Source organism: Monodelphis domestica, chromosome 3, assembly GCF_027887165.1.
Source record: "Monodelphis domestica isolate mMonDom1 chromosome 3, mMonDom1.pri, whole genome shotgun sequence".
NCBI classification, from domain to species: domain Eukaryota; kingdom Metazoa; phylum Chordata; class Mammalia; order Didelphimorphia; family Didelphidae; genus Monodelphis; species Monodelphis domestica.
The window spans coordinates 320,640,638-320,662,079 of record NC_077229.1 but is presented as its reverse complement, the minus strand read 5'-3'; the positions used below and the strand labels follow the sequence as shown (position 1 = coordinate 320,662,079).

The 21,442-nt window shown below is 37.2% G+C and overlaps 1 protein-coding gene across 2 annotated transcripts in view; it reads left to right on the top strand.

Moving 5' to 3' along the window:
- The window catches only part of SLCO5A1 (solute carrier organic anion transporter family member 5A1), a 423,356-nt gene that overhangs the window by 201,488 nt on the left and 200,426 nt on the right, over window positions 1-21,442 (top strand). The window contains exon 1 of one of the 2 annotated variants that reach the window (XM_056824047.1): window positions 13,239-13,624. The exons of the other annotated variant lie outside the window; for it this stretch is intronic. The gene's annotated coding sequence lies outside the window, so the exon portion shown is untranslated. Of the gene's footprint in view, window positions 1-13,238; window positions 13,625-21,442 lie in introns of those variants that run through there. 2 annotated transcript variants of the gene reach the window in all.

Sequence of the window (21,442 nt, the reverse complement as noted above, 5' to 3'; positions counted from 1 at the left end):
TACCTTTTAGTCCAGTGATTTGCTTTAAATCAGTCCCCCTTGTCCCCTCCCTTGATATGTTTCCCTTTCTAGTCCCTCACTTTTTGTTCCCTCCCCCTCCTCCCTCTTCTTCCCTCCCTTTTTTGTATTCCCTCCCCCCTAACCCCCTTGGTTTTCCCTTCTCCCTTCCCTTGTTGGGTAAGATAGAATTCACGATCCCAATGGATCTGGATGTTCTTCCCTCTCAGAGTTGATTTCCCTGAGAGTAAGGTTTAAGTAAAAACTCTCTTCCTCTCCTTCTTATAGGAGTTTTCTTCCCCGCCCCTTCCCGTGTGAATCTTTGTGTGAGAAAGATTATTCTATTTGGTCTTTCCTTTCCCCCTATTTACACATTACATTTCCCCCACATGTTAATATACATAGATTGATATAAATTTAGTTCTTATAGAAGAGAGTTTGAGTAAAAGAAAAAGATAACATTTTTCTCCTTTTCCCTTTCCTTCATATTTACCTTTTCAGGTATTCCATGCTCTTTGTTTTTCAATATCGAACTTTCCACAGAGCTCTGGTCTTTTCTTTGCAAAAACTTGGAAATCTTCTATTTTGTTGAATGCCCATACTTTCCCTTGGAAGTATATAGTCAGTTTTTATGGGTTGAAGGCCCAGCTCTCTTGCCTTTTTGAAAATCATGTTCCATGCCTTACGGTCATTCAGAGTGGAACTTGCAAGATCTAGTGTGACCCTGATTGGCATTCCTTTATATCTAAATTGTCTTTTTCTGGCTTCTTGTAAGATTTTTTCTTTTGCTTGAAAGCTTTGGAATTTGGCAATTACATTCCTGGGAGTTGTCTTTTGGGGATTTAGTGTAGAGGGTGTTCTGTGAACTCTTTCAGTGCCTGTATTGCCCTCTTGTTCTAGGATCTCTGGGCAATTTTCTTTGATTATATCTTGTATTACGATGTCGAGTTTGCTGTTTATTTCTGGCTTTTCTGGTAGTCCAATTATTCTTAAATTGTCTCTTCTCCCTCTATTTTCCAAGTCTATGACCTTGTCAGTGAGATATGTTATGTTCTCTTCTAATTTCTTGGTCTTTTGGCTTTGCTTTATTAATTCTTGCTCGTTGTCTTCGAGTTGCCTAATTCTGACCTTTAAAGCCTGGTTTTCCTTTTCACTTTGGTCAAACTGGTTTTGTAGATGCGTGAATTTCTTTTGCATTATTTCCCACTTTTCCTCCCAGAAGGCTTCCATCTTTTTGATCCTTTCTGATTCAAATTCTTCATGGGTTTGTGGAGAGTTTCCATTTCCTTTGGAAGGTTTTGGAGCAATTGCTTGTGTTTCCTCTTCTATCTCCTCTGTATTTTGTATTTTTGCTCCATAAAACGTGTCCAAAGTCGCCCCCTTCTTCTTGTTTTTCTTGGAGTTTTGAGGCTTTTGTGCTTCTGTGGAGTTTGCCATCTCTGAGTGGGGAGGTCTAGCTTTTCTTCTCTCTGTCTGGTGTTCAGAGGCTTTAGCCCTAGGCAAATTGTCTATTCTCCTCAGCTGTTCTGTCTTCCCGGGGAGGCCCAGAATTGCTGGTATTTCCATGTTACTGCCCTCCTCAGTTCCCTCCCAATGCTTCTCCGTTACTTCCATCCTCTGAGCCTGGCTCGGCACTCTCCACGGGGTGTTTTAATGACTTTGCTGGCCAGAAGAGCCTGCACTCTGAGGCGGGAGGGGCCATGGCTTCCAGGAGCTCCGAGGGCTCCTGATAGGATTAACTTTCACTGGGTTGAACTGAATATGCCCTGAGGCAGGGACCTTCCCTGAGACTTGGATGGAAGGATCCAGCCAGGGGGTTACAGGCTCCCTTAGTCTCTCTCTGTTTCCCTGCTGTCTTTGTTGGGTGCCCCCTCGACTGAGTCAGGTTGTTTTCAGGAAGCGGCCTTCAGAATAGTCAGCTCTGAGGCTCTGAGGTTCCCTCTGCTGCCTCGGACTCAGTGCTCTGGGTTGGGGGGGATGGGTCCAGGGACCTTCTTTCTTCCTACCCCTTAGGTCTGAGTGATCTCGGGTTCTGGCTTTTGGGGGGGGAGCATACCTTTTGATCCAGGTCTAGGAGGAGGATTCCCAGGATCTATGCTGTTGTTTGTTTTGAATTTCGGTGCCCTAGGAGCACATAGTTTGAGTTTGGTAGGGAAGGGTTTCCAGAGATCTGAACTTTAGCTTTCTTTAAGCCTCCATCTTGACCAGAAGTCTAAATCATACCTTTTAACCAAAGGTCTGCCATGGGGTTTTGTCAGGACCCTCTCCTTTTTTCTATGTCAATTTCATTTGTTGATCTCATCAGCTCCCATGGATTTAATTATTATCTCTATGCTGATGATTTTTTAAAATAATATTTTATTTTTCTCCAATTACATATAAAAACAAAATTTAAATTATCTCCTTCCTTATTATCTCTACCTCTCTTTTTTCCCTCCCCTTCCCTGAGACAGTAAGCAGTCTGATATAGATTTTACATGTGAGATCATATAAAACATTTTTTCAAATTAGTCATTTTTGGAAGAAAAAGAAGGAAGGGGAGGAGGAGAGGAAGGGAGTAAGAATAAGAGAACGAGGAGAAATATAGTATGTTTCAGTCTGTATTCAGAATTCTATAAGTCCTTTCTTGGAGGGCAGATGGCATTTTTCATCATGTCTCTAGGATTGTTTTAGATCACTGCATTGCTGAGAATAACTAGGTCATTCACAGTTCATCAAAAATATTGCTGTCTCTGTGTACAATGCTTTTCTGGTTTGACTCACTTCACTTTATATCAGTTCGTGTAAGTCTTTCCAGATTTTTCTGAAATCAACCTGTTCATCATTTCTTATAGTATAATAATATTTCATAACAATAATAAACTACAACATGTTTAATTATTCGCCAATTTAAGGACAACCCCTACCCCAATTTCCAATTCTTTGCTACCACAAAAAGCTGCAATAAATATTTTCCTAGAAATAAGTCTCTCCCCCCTTAAAAATCTCTTTGGGATGCAGACTTAGTAGTAGTGGTATTCTTGGATCAAAGAGTGTGCACAGTTTTAGAGGTTTTGGGCATAGTTTGAAATTGCTCTCCAGAATGGTTGAATCAGATCACAACTCCACCCACAGTATATCAACGTCCCAATATTCCTTTATCCCCTCCAATATTTATCATTTTGACCATTTATCAATTGGAGAATTACTTATATTCTTATAAAAAAGACTTAGTTCTCTAGATATTTGAGGAATAAGACCTTTATGAGAGATATGTGCTTAAATTTCCCCCCATATGCTGATGATTCCTAAATCTGTCTTATCTACCTTACTTATCCAACTAACCTTTCTGCTGACCTCCATTCTCACATCTTCAACTGCCTTTCAGACTTCTCAAACTGAATGTCCAGTAGACATCTTAAACTGCACATCTTGAAAACTGAACTCATCATCTTTCCCCCCAAATCTCCCCACTTCCAAAGTTCTCCATTATTGTAGAGAGAACCATCATTCTCCCAGTCTCTCGGGCTTGCAACCTAGGTAACATCCTAATCTCTTTACTATCTCTTAGAATGCCACCCCCCCTTCCAATTAATTGCAAAGACCTGTTGATTTCACCTTTACAACATCTTTTGAGTATGCTCCTTTCTGTACTCTGACACTGCCACAACCTAGGTGCATACCCTCATTATCTCACACTTCGACTATGATAATAATAGCCTACTGCCTGCCTCGAGTCTCACCTCACTTCAGTTCATCCTCTATTTACCTGTCAAAGTGATATAAAAACAAACAAACACAGATCAGATCATGTTATCCCTCTATTCAATAAACTCCGGGGGCTCTCTTTCACCTCTAGCATAAAATACAAGACTTTTATGTTCGAAGCCCTTTATAACTTATTTCCTTCTTTTCCAGTCTTCTTACACCCTGCATGTCAGCACATACTCTTCAATCCTGTGGCACTGGTAGCCGTGTTATGTCATGAATAAGACACTTCATCTCTTGATTCCAGCTATTTTTTTCTGGCTGTTTCCCATGCCTAGAATTCTTTCTCTTCGCCTGATTCACTTCCTGGCTTCTCTAGGTCTTTTCAGATCACAATTAAAATCCCATCTTATAGTGGAAATCTTTCCAAAATCCTCTTAATTCTAAGACCTTTCTTCTGTTATTTTTTATTTATCATGTGTATATATAGCTTATTTGTAAATATTGGTTTACAGAATGTCTCTCCTATTAGATTGTGAGCTCCTTGAGGGCAGGAACCATCTTTAGCTTCTTCTTATATTCCTAGCACTTGGCACAATGCCTAGTGCATAGTTGGTGGTTAATAAATACTTATTGACTAATGTCATAAAATATGAAATAGATTCCATTTTAACAAATAAATATGATATAAATAAATTGGTTATTGAGGTAGAGTTTAATTTTAAAATTTGCTTTCTGAAGTAGTCATACCATTCACTTGTTAGATAAAAATCAATATCAAGTTGGAAGAAAGAGTAAAAAGAGACATGGCATGTGATCAAAATAGCTCCCGCCTAACCTATTTAAACAGCCTATCGATGCTGAAAAATGGAAAATGGATTAAGGACTTGACATCAACACAGATTATTATTGCCTCAAAAACTTAACTGATACAAATATAAAAATGTATATATTTTCAAATCTTAAGGCATTATATAGCATTCCAGTAATAGTGATAATAAAAGTAATAAAAATTATTGTTATGTCTCTACGTTGAAAAAAATCAAAAGAGACTAAAACTTGTCTTGGTCAGTTAATACTGATTTCCTTAAAATGACTCAGGACAATACCATTTTAGAATGTACATTAATTTATAAAATGTTATGGAGGAGGATGATGAAATATATTTTAAAAATCAAACAGTAGGAGGATAAGACTACACAGAAAACTCAATAAGAGAACTGAGTAACCCAGATCATCTGAAACTTATTAAGAATGGAATTGTTTTACTTGGCTATACTTTGTTATAAGGAAAATTTTTTTAGGAGGTGGTAGTGGCCAGGCCTAAGAGGGTAATGATGGTGATATGGAGGGGAAAAAAAGAAAAAATCATCAAAGAGATATTAAAAAAAAATTTTTTTAAGGGAGCAGAAGTAGGTTCAGAAGAGAACATAGATACTGGCTTCCTTGCTATTCCTCATACAACACTGCTCCCAATTCTGGGAATTTTCTTTGGCTATCCCCCATGCTTAAAATACTCTCCCTCCTCATATCTGCCTCTTGGTTTCCTTGACCTCAAATTTCCTGAGTTCACTTACCAGCTGTGTAATCCAGGGCAAGTCACTTAACCACTTTGTCTTAGAGGCATATAGGTGTCTCAGTGAATAGAATCCAGGGTCTAGAGTCAGGAAGACCTGAATTTAAATCCAGCCTTGAACACTTAGTAACTATGTGACCCTGGGCAAGACTTAATCTACTGGAGAAAGAAATGGCAAACCACTCCAGTATCTTTGCTAAGAAAATCTCATGGAGAGTATTGGTATGCTATAGGGTCACAAAGAGTTGGACACAACTGACAAACATTTGTGTTAGGTTACATTTTTTAAATCCCACACAACTAAATAGTGCAAAGAATAAAAGAGACCTCTATATTTATTCCATGTTGACTATTAAAAAATGAAAAACCCCCATTAATTTTGGGAAACAGTCTTAAAAACAATCCTCCAACAAAATGTCTCCCAGATATGTATTAAAATTATGCAATAATCTTTGACAGAGGCGATAACTAATAATTTTGCTTACTAATCCTGTAATATTAATATCAAATGAGGCATAAGGCCACTTTCATGGAGGATGTCCAGTCTAGGGTCCAGATGAAAGAAGTACTACTTATAGAGAGTGAATTCTTTGGGATGTTCCTGTTTGGGGATGACACTATGCTGATTACAACAATGAATCCATTGCAGAATCTTCAGTGAGATTCATAATTACTTAAAAGAGTGGCTTTGAGCATTCATGCAGGAAAAAACAATTGACTAAAAATCTCTTATGCCCAAAGGATGATATACCACCAAATAAACAAAATATAGAATCAATCCATCACCATGTACAGACAGATATGGCATATGGACAAAGAAATGACCCAGAATTGAATTTCTGAAGGGTGAATTGAACATTTGAGAAGTTGCACAAAACTTGAAATGATCCCAAGTCCTTCCTGAAACTAAATCTTATCTTTTTAAAAAATATTGATGCCCTTCTGCAACGTGGTCAATGAGTCTTCTGCTAATTACATATGCATGTAAATCACAGAGTACAATAATCTCTGAGGAATCACCTGAAGAGCCTATTGTTGTTCTTAGACAGCCACATATTGCCATCAATTTAAATATGTCTAAAAGGTATCATTAAAGAAAGATATGGCTAGAAAGGGACATGGGTTGTTCATATAATGATAATGAGGAGAAAAAAGATAGTATGTTGCATTGGTACCCACTCTTGGGATACTTAGGGAAAATAATACCAAGTATGTTGGATAAACCCCCTATGGAGGATATCTATATAGATGGCAAGATTGAAATGGTTACATAGTATGAAGAGTATCGATGGGTTATAGTATGATCAGATGGAGGTACTATCCACTTTAAATCATAATTTAAAAAAACACAAATTCTTATTTTAGCATCACTTTAGGTTTATTATTACTAATCTTTATTATTGCTTACCTTTATTTTATTTCATTTTTATATCACAATCATTTTTGGAAAGACATTCCATTTCTTAACCCTACCCATCATAGAATTAAATCCTCCCTTCCAGCAAAGGAAAAATACACTTGAAACACTGTCACCATCTCACAACATATGTATCATTTTGCCCTAGTAATCACTTTCATCTTTGCTAAACAGTGGTGTTTTTTTTTCACCTGTTCTTCAAGACTATTATTCAGTCTCTTCATTTTGCAGGCATAAAAACTATAGTACTGCAAATTTAAGTGACTTGATTAGGGTCACAGAGATAGTTAAGTGACAGAGCCAGAATTCAACGTGGTCAATGAGTCACTGTTGTTATTTGCAAATGGTTTTAGGGTATTTGTAGTGCTCTATGTTCATTAAATAGTGATTTTATTTAAGATTCTAAAGAATATTAAAACAGAAAACTATCATCTTGAGAGGAGAAAATGAAGACAATATGCAGGGACCAAAGAATTAACCACTAGAATGAAAATTAGAATTCACCTATTCATATGAGAACAGAAAAGGTAATTTACCTGTCCTTTGAAATTCATGAATAAACATTACACATCTAATATGTGCCAGGTTCCTTGTTAAGTTCTAGGGATACAAAAAGATGCAAAAGACAGCCCTTAACCTTAAGAAGCTTACAGTAGATTAGAGGAGACAACATTCAAACAAATATATACAAAGTGAGTTCTATGCAGGATAAAAAGGAACTAATTAAGAGAAGGAAGGATCTTGAATTAAGAATTAGAGAAGTCTTCCTGGGAATTTAGTTAGTAGTTAAAGAAAGCCTGAGACTTCAATAGTCACAAAAGAGGAGGGAGAGCATCCCAGGCATGGGGGACAGCCAAAGAATATACCTGGAGATTGAGTTAGTAGGGCTGAAAGAAATAAAAGTTATTTTCAGAATGGGGGAAACATGGACATATTTACAGGCAGCAGAGAATGAGCCAATAGAGAGAGAAAGATTGAAAATAAATGAAAGAGTGGGGATTTCAGAGGAATAAATCTATTAGAAGAGATGGGATGGAATTAGACCAATTGAACAAGTAGACAGGCTAATTTTGGTAAGGAAAAAGACCATTTAATTGTGTGAAACATGTATAGGAGTAGAAAATAGCAGAAAACATCTGAGTGATAGGATATGAGGAAGAGAGGAGAAGAAGGTCAGAGCCAATGGTTTTAAACTTCTTTCTGTAAAATATGAGGCAAGGTTCTCATTTGAGAGAGTGGAGGGCTGGAGGGACCATGACAGGTTTGAGTAGGAGGAAAAAGTTTAGAAGAGCCTCTGTGGAGAAGTGAGATAGTATAATAAGGAAGGTATTACTATTATTATTACAATTACAATTACTATTACTATTACTGCCTTGCAGCAGTGAGGGCCCATTTGAGGTTGTGTAACAAAAATTTGTAGTGGTTCTAGTCAAAATGATTGTAATACTTTCCCCCACATTCCTTCAGCATACATTTATAGGAATGGAAGCAAGAAATGATGGGAGTGATCCAAAGCTGAGACTGGCTGGGCAAAATCAACAATATATTAAGTGGCTTAGGGATTCAAGAGAGGAGGACAGTGTAGAGTTGATTTACGAAGGAATCAAGATGGAAAGAAGAAGAGTGGCTAATGGAGGGGGGATGGCCTGGGAGAGAATTGAAGGATCATAGGACAGGAAGTCATGGCATCTGCAAAGAGGAGGATTTTGTGATGGAGAGAAAGAGGTGAAAAGTCAATAGATTATGGTTGAATAATGGGATTCCAAAATTCTTGAACACAGAGGTGATACATTTGTGGGTAATGGCAAGATCAAGTATATGACCACCTTGTGTGTGCCTGAGGTTGGATGGAGGAGCAGGTCATGGGTAGTAAATAGATCTAGGAACTGAGCATTAAGGGTATTTGAGGGGAAAGTGAATAGGTATATTGAAGTCCTCTAGTATGAGGACAGGAGTTGTGGAGAAGAGAAAAATTGTAAGTGAGGTATTGAGCTCATTGAGGAAGGAAGGGAAGTGACATAGGGGGTTGATAGACAACAGCTACCAAGATTTTGATTGAGTGGTAGATATAAATAGCATGAACCTCAAAAGGAAGAGTTTACTGAATGATGGAGGATAGGGAGAACCTGGAAATGGCAACAAGGGAGTAAGGAGTACATAAACAAATGAGATGAGAAGAATGAGTGAAAGTGCAGCCAGTACTAGAAAGGTGGTCAAGGTGACTGTAAGAGCCAATAGAGCAGGGTGGGAGATAAAAGGATTTAATAAGATAAAGAGAAGTTTGTTATGGAATGGTATTGAATGATGATCTTCAGGAATTCAGAGTCACTATAAAAAAGCATCTCTTATATCTTAAATATTTTTCTAAAATTTAGATTTATTTATTTGTTGCATTAAAATACCCAGTTAACTTTCTCCTTTCCTCTACCTTCACCCATTAGGAAACATTTGCTTTTACAAAATTAACCTGTTCATCATTTCTTATAGGCAGTAGTATTCCATCACAGTCATATGCCATGATATCTTAAGTATCCTAGTTATCATGTTCCAGTTTAGGATTGTAATTAGTTTAACCTTATTGAATCTCTTGGAGTTTTCTCTTTTCTGCTTACCTTTTTATGCTTCTCTTAAGTGTTGAATATGATCATCAGATTTCCTTTTCAACTCTCATCTTTTCATCAGGAATGTCTGGAATTCCTCTATTCCATTACATTTCTATTTCTTCCCCTGGAGTACTATGTTCAATTTTGTTGCATAGATGATTCTTGATTGTAATCCTAGATCCTTTGCCAGGTGGAATATTATATTCAATACCTTCTTGTCCTTAATGTTGAAGCTTCTAGTTCCTCTGTAATCCTGACTGTAGTTCCAAAATATTTGAATTGTTTTTTTTTCTGAATGCTTGCAGTATTTATTCTTTTGCCCAAGAGTTCTGGAATTTGGCTATAATAGTACAAGGAGTTCTTAATTTAGGATTTCTTTCAGGAGAGAAAGGTGGATTCTTTCAATTTCTATTTTCTTCTCTTGTTCAAGAATATATGGACAGTTTTTCCTGATTTCTTACAATATGGTGTTCAGGCTATTTTTTGATCTTGGCTTTCAGGTAGTCCAGTGACTCTAAGATTATTTCTCCTGGATCTATTTTCCAGTTCAGTTTTTCAGTGACATAATTCAAATTTTTTCTATTTTTTCCAATTCTTTTAAATTTATTTTGTTTCCTGATATTTTATGGGGTCATTGGTTTCCATTTGGCCAATTCTAATTTTTAGGATGTTGTTTTCTTCATTGAGCTTTTGTGTTTGTAAGAGTGAAAATTAAGAGACTGAAATAATTTTATTAATCAAAAATAACGGGAAAAAGATGGAAAAATAGGAGAGAGATATAAATGATACATTCCTTATTGCTCCATTTAGGTTGCTATTCTTTGGCCACCATTAGGGCCCCTTAGCCACACTCACAAGGAAGACAAGTCAGCAACAAACATGGAAGAGAAGGAAGAGAAATCTGCTCTTGCCTCAGTTTATCAAATCTATTCTCCATCCACTAACTCACATGCCACATCTTGGGAGCCAACTATGGCTTTCTATTTTGCCTTAGCCGTCCAGGGGGTAGTGCAGGGGATATTTGCTCTGCTCCATGTCTTTTGATCTCTTGTTGCCTTTTTCTGGCTGCCATCTATCCTTGTGATTCAATTCACCCAATGATTTCCTTGCACAGTCTCTGCTTCTGGGCCAAGTTCACTCAGGCTCACATCAGTAGTTGTACTCAAAAGGAGGAAGGGTAAATTTCCTTCTCAAGTACTTCCATTTGCATTTGGCTAATTTTTTCTTAAAGAGTTATTTTCTTCAATAGATTTTTATGCCTCCTTTTCCATGTGGCCAGTTTTAGTTTTGGGGGAGTTGCTTTCTTCAATGAGTTTCCATATATCATTTACTAAGCTATTAACTCTGTCTCATTTCTTTTCCCATTTTCTCTTCTGCTTCTCCTATTATTTGATTTTTTAACTTTTTAAGCTCTTAAGGAATTATTTTTTGGGCCTGATGCTTTTCACACTTTTTTTTTGAGGCTTTATATGTTTCTGTTTTGGCATTGTTGTTCTTTTCTGAATTTATATTTGATCTCCCCTGTTTCTAAAGTAAGTTTTTACAGATTTTTCCTTTGTCCTTTGATCCTTTTCCCAGTCATTAGTTTTGGTGATTTTGATTCTGTTGAAGTTCTGCTCTGTTCTTAGGGTGGAGTGAATAGTGTTCCTGGGTTCCTGGGTGCTGTGTGCACTGAATTGAGCTGGATTGTACTCCCCAGATGCCAATTTCCTTGAGTGTGCTTACACCAGGTCATTCTTCCCACTGAGGGTTCTCCTGGGAGCTGAGTGCACTGGACTACTCTCACCCATTATCCTAGTAAGATGAATCTTTTCTGCTATTCTTTTATGTTGTTTCTTTTGTTGGCTCTGCCACTCCAGAATTAATTTTGAGGCATTTTTTTTGTGTGTGTATGGTTGTTTGGAGATGGGTTTGAGGAAGCTCACAGCAGTCCTTCCATTTCCATCTTCATCCCTGAAGCAAGAGTCCAAGGTATATACCTAGTAGGTATAGTTCCAAACAATTTCCATAATGGTAGGACCAGTTCACAGTCCAACCAACAATACATTGGGTGTATCCTATTGAATCAAATTCCTTTGTACAGTCAACAAAATAAGCACAGTGGAATTTTGAACTCTTTGCATCTTCCAGCCAAATGTGTAATGGTGAAGAGGTAAGTATACTTTGAAATATTGTTTATAAAAGTTACTTATTCCATCTTAATATCATCATCAAATATTCCTTAGATGTGTGTATATATATATATAGACTATTCTTAGTTTTTTATAGCTAGAAAAGTAGACATAATGGGTTGATAGCTATAATTATTCTCTTTTTGCCTTTTTGGTAGGTAATAACATTTTCTTTGCCATTAGTACCTTTCCTTCTATACTTGAAAACTAGTCTCTCAGTGCCTTCCAAATTGTGTCACAATCATGGAACTTCTCTTTGTATGCTTGGTCTAGTCCAAGTGCTTTTGTTCTTTTCAGTAACATTTATACTTATGCTATAAACACATCCAGGTCTGCTTAATATATTAAAGTTCAAATGTAGTGGCTTCATAGTCGTTGATGGAGAAGAGAGTTTTCTAGAAAACTTGCTGCAGATTTTTTCCATTTTTTGTTTAATTGCCTACCTTTTTACAGTCAGGTTTTTCCTTTGTCTTTTGCTCAATTTTCTAGTCATTAAGGATTTTTTTATGTCTTTGTTAAAAAAATATTTGATTAATTAATTTAGAATATGGTTACATGATTCATGTTCTTTCTCTCTCCTCCTGTCACCCCCTCCTGTAGCCAACACATAATTCCTCTGGGTTTTACATGAGTCATTGATCAAGACCTATTTCCATATTATTAATATTTGCATTAGGGTGATCACTTAGAGTCTACATCTCCAATCATATACCCATCAACCCATGTGGTCAAGCAGTTGTTTTTCTTCTGTGTTTCTACTCCCACAGTTCTTTCTCTGGTTGTGTGGATAGTGTTCTTTCTCATAAGTCCATCAGAATTGTCCCGGGTCATTGCACTACTGCCAGTAGAGAAGTCCATTACATTCGATTGTGCTACAGTGTATCAGTCTCTGTGTACAATGTTCTCCTGGTTCTGCTCCTTTCACTCTGCATCAATTTCTGGAGGTTATTCCAGTTCACATGAAATCCCTCCAGTTCATTTCTTTTAGCACAATAGTATTCCTTTATTAAGAGATACCACAATTTGTTCAGCCATTCCCCAATTGAAGAGCAGCCTCTCATTTTCCAGTTTTTTGGTTTTTTTTTTGCCACCACAAAGAGCATGGCTATTAATTTTTTTGTATACATTTTTTCCCTTATTATCTCCATTAAGGATTTTAAGAGACCCTTCCTTACCTTTTGTCTTAGAATAGATAGAAAGTATTGCATCCAAGGTAGAAGAGTGGTAAGGGACAAGAAATTGCGAGTAAATAATTTGCTCAGGGTCACACTGCCAGGAAATGTCTGAGTTCAGATTTGAACTGAGAACCTTGTTTAATTGGCTTTTTTACTAAGCTTTCTGTAAACTTTTTTTCCCTTTTCCTTTTGTTTTCTTATTTTTGTCATGAAATAATACTGTCAGACTATTCCTCTACTTTCTCCATAAGATTTTACAAACAAATTTTTATGCTGAATCAGTATTATCCTTGGCTGCCTTATTTGATAATGATAAGGTTCTAGCTTTTTTTTTTCTCCAAAGGTCAGGGGGAAAATGTTTTCTCCCCTTTATTTATAGATCTCTTTTTTATCTTATCATTTCTCCTTAAGCTTTAAAATTTGTCTCAGTCACACATTTGTGAATATTCTCTGCTATGTTTGGACTTTGGCTACAGCCCTCTTTGAAAACATTTCTCCTGCCCCATTGTGAGGTTGCATGAGCAAAGAGGAGGACTAAGGGAAGGAAAAAAGTCTCAGTTTTCAGGTACTGTTTTTCTAGGGAAACCTATCTATTAGTTTGGACTTACATCAGTTGAAGCAAGTTTAATTTAGATTATAACAACTGTAATTTTCAAAAAGTAAATGAAAGCTCAAAGCAATTGGTTGTAATTTAAATTCCAGTCCTAGACAACAGGTTTTGCCTCTCTTCAAATGGAGCATTAAGCTCTTTTGAATCCTGACTCTGGCCAGTCTAAGGGGCTTACTCTCATGTTCAGTCATCTTGCATTCATTAATGACAACAAAAGAATGAGAACAATTGTCAGTGTATCACTGACAACCAAGGACTCTGTTAGAGTACTCCAGTCCTCATGCCAAGAGCATTAGGCGCCTGCGCACACATGTGGAAGGCAGCAGCAGTTATAATTTAAAACAGTACATCATTTCATCCTGGATAGTTGGAGTTTTTCTGAAACCAGGTAATTATCAATCAAAAGAGATAAGGTAGTGGAGAGAAAGAAGCTATGAGTAAATTTTGTACACTTCTGTAAGTTAACTTTCTTTTTTGGGGGGGAGAGAGTGAATGAGTGAGAGAGCATGTGTGTATGTGTGTGAGCTATTTAGAAAGTTTGCCAGCTTCTCTGAGTAATCGTGTTCATTTTCACCCTGAACTCTCCCATTGCTTTGCTTAAAAGAGAGCTTTTGTCCAGCATTTGTGAAATGATAGCTCGGGAAACTAGTATTGAATTTTGTTTTACTTTCCTTTGTAGGACTATTTGCCTTTCAAAGAATGAGGCCATATTTTTCCTATCATGTGTAGGATTAGCTAATTTATTCTTAGGATAAAGGGGTAGTTGGCAGTCAGGATGGTCAGCCTGGACATCTATGGGAATATGAGACAATTTCTAATAAAAATTAATGAATTTTGTACATATTTATGCAGATTTCTAATAGAGCAACAGATTATTGGGAAAGCAAAAATGTATCATTAAAATAAATGCCAAGATGGCATCACAATGAGTAGGTAAGATGACCTAACTAATTCTAATTATTATAATGGTTTGTGGTTACATTTTAATAAGTTTTGTCAATTATTTGGTAGTGCTTGCAGATAGACTACTTCACACTTTATTTAAATATTTGTAGGCTATAAGCTTATCTCACTTTACTCAGTGAAATACATTTTCAAAATTGTATGTGAACTAATTTTTGTCAATCTATTTAACATTTGTAGCTTAAAGGAACCCTAGAGTGAATCTCTTTATAAAGCAAATGTCATTACCTGTGTGACTTTGGATAAGTCATTTCATCTCTCTGGGTCTCAGACTTCCTCTCTGTAAAATGAGAGACTTGGATCAGATGGAAGAAGTGGTATTTTCCAACTCTAACTCTGGTCCTATGAGGCTGAGTAATCTGTCCATTTCTTATTTATAATATTATGGATTGAGATTTTCCTAGTTCTCAGATCCCTTAGGAGGATGTAGGGTCAGACACAAACCATATTGGGAAGATTTCTTTCCATTTAACATTTGGGTAACCATGAAATGTGGTTAAAAATGAATCTCCAGGGCGGCCTCTAATGGATGCAGCTTGAAGAGTATGTAAAGTAGGGAAGGTTGTTTTAGGGTAACCAGCTCCAGTTATTTGGTGGCAGTGGAAGTGATGGGCTGATGGCCAGATACACCATCTTTTCTCCCAGTCTGCCTCCCTGAATTGCTGCCCAGCTGCTTGGCTCTGGCAGCAGTACGAAATCCCCCCAAAGCACAGGGCCCAGGGTCATTTTCCTCATTTGCCAAAATCTAGGGATGGCTCTGCCTACAAATTTTTTTCTAGTGTGAGGTTCATGTATAAATCAAGGAGACAAAAATAGTTAAATTGTGTCCAGGGATGCTATTTATAAACACAATTGATTTATTGAACTCAAGGTTATAAGACCTTGGCCCTTATACCTCCAGGTGTGTGCTTCTGGGTAAATCCCTTAACCTCTCTGAAGCTGAATTTTTTATCAGTAAATAGCGGTAAACCTCCTAGAACTGTCTATCCAACAGAGTTACTAGGGGAAAAAAGTCTCTAAATTTTAAAGGGCCATTTCAATGTGATTTGCGAGATTATTATTACTGAACATACTGAATGAATATTATTGGTGGCTGGGGCCAAGAATATGTAATATTTAAAGCCCATCAATCAGTTGCCTAATTCTTCTCCCTTATGCGTCTGGCCATCAACCAGTCTCTCTTGGCCAGAGAGTCTGGAAAAGGCTGCCCCCAACCACCCCTCAACTATCTACATCCCCCTTCTCTAAAGCTGGGATTACATTGAGATGCTTTCATTAGCCACACTGCTGGCTGTAGAGCAGGGCCAGAAGAAGCCTTTGACCATTTTAAGTCGGTCCAACTTAGTGACCCTGAATCAGCCACATAAAGGAGGTGGATTCCTTCCTGACCTACCCCTTTCTCCACTCTACCTGCTTTAAGGGAAATAAAGAGCAGAGGCACATTCTGCTCCATCCTGTAAAACAAGTTGCAGGGATTCCCCAAATGACATGAACCCACACTCACCAGACCTTTTAACTTTGGGAAGGTGGAGCTGACAATAGGATAGACAAAGCGAGCACTTTCTGGAATTCTAACAATGAAAAAGAAAGCAGAAGGGTCTTTCTTTGTAACATGGCAGCCTCTTTGATCTCTAGGTGGGTAACTAATTGAATCTCTGATTTTCTGTCTACAAATGATGACCTTTCTATTTGGGATAATAAAGAACATCAATTTTTAGACTGGCACCTAATTAGATTATTGTAATTGATCATGAATAAACACAGTGTTCTTAGGGAGAGATTATTCGCCTTTGGGCAGGGAAGCCCTCTGCTGGTATTTCATAGAATGGGTTGAATTGGGGATAGCAGCTGATCTCTGAATTACTGGCCTAAACAAAAGAGATTTGGGCAAGGAGCGTGAAAAGATGTGCTTTGAGATAGGGCTCACCAAATTAAAAGGGCTCAGAAGAGCAGAGCAGGACTCTGTGCCCATGAAAAGAACATATATCTAGTTTAGGAGGTATCAACAATAGAGAAAAATCGGTTTGGTAGCATGACAGCTGGGGCCATGCTGGGGAGCAAGACTGGTGCTCATTTTGAGCCTAGAGTTGGCCGGGTGAACAGTGACTATATCTGGGGATGGGCTGCATATGTCTGCTCTGTCCTATGCTGCCCTTGTTATGGGGATCAAACTGACAATATCCTTAGCTAAGCCCTCAAGCACACACACAAATAATATTAGTTAAATCTGAGTATATATGTGAGGTGGAACAGCGGAGAGAGTGCTAGGCTTGGAATCAAGAAGATTCATTCATCTTCCTGAGTTAAAAATCTGGTCTCAGATACCAACTATCTTTGTGATCCTGGGCAAATCACTTAACCCTGTGCAAACCACTCAAGTATCTCTGCCAAGAAAACCCCAAATGGGGTCATGAAGAGTTAGATAGCATTGAAAAATGATTGAACAACAACAAATGTGTGAACGTATGTGCTCAAGGAATAATAGCAGAGCATTAGATGAAGAAAGTACTTTTAAGATTTAAATTGCTATACAAATGTAAAAGTACTAATTATATTTTGGAGTATGAGAAACATGTTAATTTTTTTTCAGTATTTGGACCTAGGGATTTATTGTTAATGCTATTTCCTTTGCTTTCTACTCTAGAAAGCTGGTTGCCCTAATAATGCATGTTTACCATTCTTTTGAGTAGATCTTGATGTACATAGTTGAATAGAAGTAGAGGCAAAGATAGTCAGAAATCTTACTGGCCCAATATTTGGGGAATTATGAATTAATATCCCTGAGCAAAGAGATCTTATAATTTTTTATCTTTGTATCATTAGTACCTAGAATAGTATCTGGCATATAGTAAATATGATAAATACTTGTTGAATTATGTTGAATAGAGCCAGTCTAACCCAACCATTCCCAACTTGTAGGGAATAATTTTTAAGAGTTGGCAAAGTCACCCATGGTGGTAGCATTGACTCTGGACAGATTCTCCATGTCCCTGAAATCTGCTGAGGGGATTTGATGTCCTTGTCAGTGTATTCACTTTTAAGAATTGATATGACACTGAAGTCTTTTCTGCTGAAATCCTTTGTTTTACATTGTCCTACAACCAGCGGAGAACCTGACCCTTTTTGCTGCTTTGACCATCTCTCTTCAACTCTTTCAGTGACTCAGGACCAATATAAACTGGGATTAGCTTCTTGTCTTTTAGGTGACCATCTATTTTGTTGATAGCACGATTATCCTATCATTCCAAGACTGAAACTTTACAATCATCTTTGTCAACAAGTTAGTTGCCAGGTCCTTCCATTCTATTACCAATTCTCCTCTTCCTCTTCCAACTCCTCCTCCTCTCTAGTAAAGCTACTACCACCTTTTAAATATCGGTTACAATTCTGAAGAACTTGTGAAAAAGAATGCTATTCACTTCCAGAGAAAGAACTGTTGGAATCAAAATGCAGATCAAAGCCTATTCTTTCCCGCTTTAGTTTATTTGTGTTTTTATTTAGGAGTTTTGGTTTTATACGAGTATTCTTTCACAAAAATAACCAATATAGAAATATGTTTTACCTGATCATACATGTATAACCCAGGTCAAATTGCTTACCATTTTTGGTAGGAAGGAAGAAAGAGAGAAAGAAAGACAATTTAGATCTTGTAATTTTGGAAAATGTATGTTGAAAATTATAATTATGTATAATTGGGAAAATAAATAAAAACAATAAGTCCTTATCATTTCTCACCTGAAATTTTGTATCAACTTCATAATTGGTCTAATTGTGTGAACCTTAAAAATTCTCAGACCCTACTTCATAAGGTTGGGTTAAGACCATTCCCCATTGGGACCATTCTCCACTTGGGCAATGAAGGTACTTAGATCAGGAATGTGAGAACTCTACTTAGATCAGGAATGTGAGACCTCTACTCCACCCCTACTAAGTCTGCCCTAGGGGAAGATAAAGTTGTAAACTCTTTGCTGAACAATGAAAGATACTTAAACCCATACTTATAATAAGACAAAAAGTTCTTAAGCCATGCCTATTTTTGGATATAATACAAAAGAGTGCTAAGTACCTATAAAGGTCAGGCAACTTGTGAACTTACAAGGAGCAAAGAGGTGAGAACTTACTCAGAGATTCTAGTCCACTCAGGTGTGAATTACTCAAGATTAGTCTACTCAGGTGTGAACTAAGAATGATCTGTCCTTTGAAAAATGTCTACTGTGATTGGTAGATGTGAGAACTTAGGGGAGGAGACATAGGAGAAAATTCCCCATATAAGGAGATGACAGTCTCCTAAAAGGAGAACAGTCTCTAAGGAGGCTGTTGGGAGAGGCTCTTGAGTACAGTCTCTTGAAGACAGTCTGAAGGAGGCTGACTCTGGCTGGAACTCCCTCTGAAGAGACTCTGTCCCTCTGAATCCTTGCTTGAACAGATCTTATGGTGAGTGATAAAAAACTGGCTGATCTTTCTCTTAAGGCTTAGGCCTGGGTTGGCCAGGACTGCCCTGGGCTGGCCTATCCTTTTCTCATTATTCCCCTTTTCTCTCTTTCTCTCCTTTTCTTTAATTCCACATTTGTATTAATTAAATCCTCTATAAAACCCAGTTGACTTGGGTATATTCATAATTGGGAATATTTCCCTGGCGACCACCTTATATTTGATTTAAAACAAGACACTGTCTTGAAAACATATCTTTGCAGTCACAACTTACTCATCCACTCTTATATCTACTACAATTTATGTCTTCCACTATTTTAATCACTACAGTTTATGGCCTCAACTCTTTTATTTATTACAATTGTCTCCACCATCATCTCCTATTTTCCATTTATTTTTTCAGACCATTGCCAAAATAGTCTTCTTAATACTAATACAAAATCCATAAGTCTGGCATTCAGAGCAATCTATCTTCTCTAACCTATCTTTTATCATTCAATCAATCAATCAATCAGTCAATCGACAAACATTTATGAAATGCCTACTATGTTCTAGGCACTATGCTAGGAGTGAACTTGCCTCCTATGAATTTATAATCTAGGTGGGAGAGACTAGATATTTACACATAAGTATATGCCAAATATATAGAAAATGAATCTAAAGTACTTTGTGGGGCGGTAGGCACAAGCAGAAAAGATTTTGATATAGAAAGTAGCACTTGAGTCTCCAAGGCAGAGGTGAGAAGGGAGAACATTTGAGGACAAGAGGATAGTCAGAGATGGAGCATCATGTGTGAAAAGAAGCAAGTATGACAATTATATTCATCTTTATGTATTTTCTGTTCCAGACATACTAGACTACTACAAACTAATCCCTGATCTCATCTTGCACTTTCTTTCCTCTGCATTCAAAGGCTGTCTTCCTTACTGGTTGAAATCCTGTTCTTTCAAGGCTCAGATCATGTCACCTCTTCAGTGAAATCTTTCCCTGCTGCTCCAGCTGAAATGGATCCCTCTTTAAATATCTCTTGTGCAATTTGTCTTGATATCATCTTTGCTTTATCATCTTCTACAACATGGCTTATTTATTTGTACATATATCCTGCCACCATTTGATTATAAATTCCTTATGAGAGCAGAGATATTTTTCATTTTTGCATCCCCAGAACCTAGGGTAAAGCCCTATTCATTTTAGGTACTTAGTAATCATGCATTAAATTGAAATGAAGTATATTTTCTCACTACAGGAAATATGCCAATTTTGAAGGTTTTCATGGTTGCTTTTAGACTTGTCTCCTCCCTTCCTCTTTCTTCTTTCCTCATTCCCTTCCTCCTATCCCTTTCCACTTTCTCTCCTTTCCTTCTTCCCTTCTTCCTTCCATTTTTCCTTCTTTCCTCATTCCCTCCTTTCCTCCCTGCTTACCTTTTTCCTTCTCTCCCTTCCTCCCTCTATTCCTTCCTCTCTCCATCCATTCTTTTCCCCTCTCTCTTTTCCTTTTCTTACTTCCTCCATTACTCATTGTTCCCTTCCTCCACTCCTCCATCCTTTACTCCCTCTCTCCTTTTTTTCTCCTTTCCTTCCTCCTTCCCTTCATCCCTTCTGAAAGACCAGCTTTGTTAAGAAATTAAAAGTGAATCAAACTGAAATACAAAAGCATATAATTGAAACCTTCAGAATCTTATCTTTGACAATCCTTCATTGGGATATCTTTTCTTTTTCTGGGCTTTAAGGTGGCCTGCACTGATCTTATAGATCTTTTTACAGCTGTATGGTTCAGTGGATAGAATTCTGGGCCTGGAGTTGTGAAAGCTTGAATTCAACTGTAATCTCTCAAGTCATTTAACCACTACCTAACGCTAGAGGATCATGGCACCCATCTCACAGGGTTGTAAGGATCAAATGAAATATTTGTAAAGCATTAAGCACATCGTAGATGCTTAATAAAAGCTTTTGCCATTCTCCCCATACATTTCTCCTAAAGGTCTCTATACTTGCTGTTCTGTTGTTTTTTTAAAAGTAAATTTTATTGATGCTTTTTCTTTTTTATATCAGTCATTCCTTTATATATTTCTACTTCTCATACTATTCTGGCACTGAAGTCTCTCATTGAAAAGAAAAACAGTTAAGCAAAATAAGTGATCAGTTAAGTAAAATAAGTGATATGATGGTGACTGTCTTATGGGGTTTGAAGTTCTCTGCTCTTATAGTCTCCCTTCTCCATATTGTTGATAGGAAGGAAATAATATATTTCATTATTTGACCTCCAGGAACAAGATAAGTTATGACGGTCTTAGTTTATCTTTCTCTTAATGTTCTTTGTTCTCTTCATCACAGACCCTTACCATCTGTCTTAATTATTTTTTTAAACCCTTTCTTTCTCTCTTGGAATTGATAGAGTATCTGTTCCAATTCAGAAGAGCAGTGGGAGTTAGGCAATTGAGGTCACATAGCAAGGAAGTATCTGAGGTCAGATTTAAATCCAGGTTCTCCAATTCCCAGGCCTGGCTTTTTATCCCCTATACTATTTAGCTGCCCTTCTTTCAGTCTTTAAAAAAAATCAGTGCCTTTTGTTTATAACACATTCATTTTTACATATACTACTCCACCCCACCTCACTCAGAAAACTTTACCTTGGATTAAAGATAAAAAAAAAACTCAACAGTTTAGTACATTTAGTATTTTGCACTGAGTTTTGTATCTTTTCCAAGATCATCTTAGTCATTATAATTACAAAATAATCAGTTTCATTTGATTGTTATTCCCATTTGCTTTGTTGTTATTTTGTATATTTTTTACTCCTATATCTGGATAT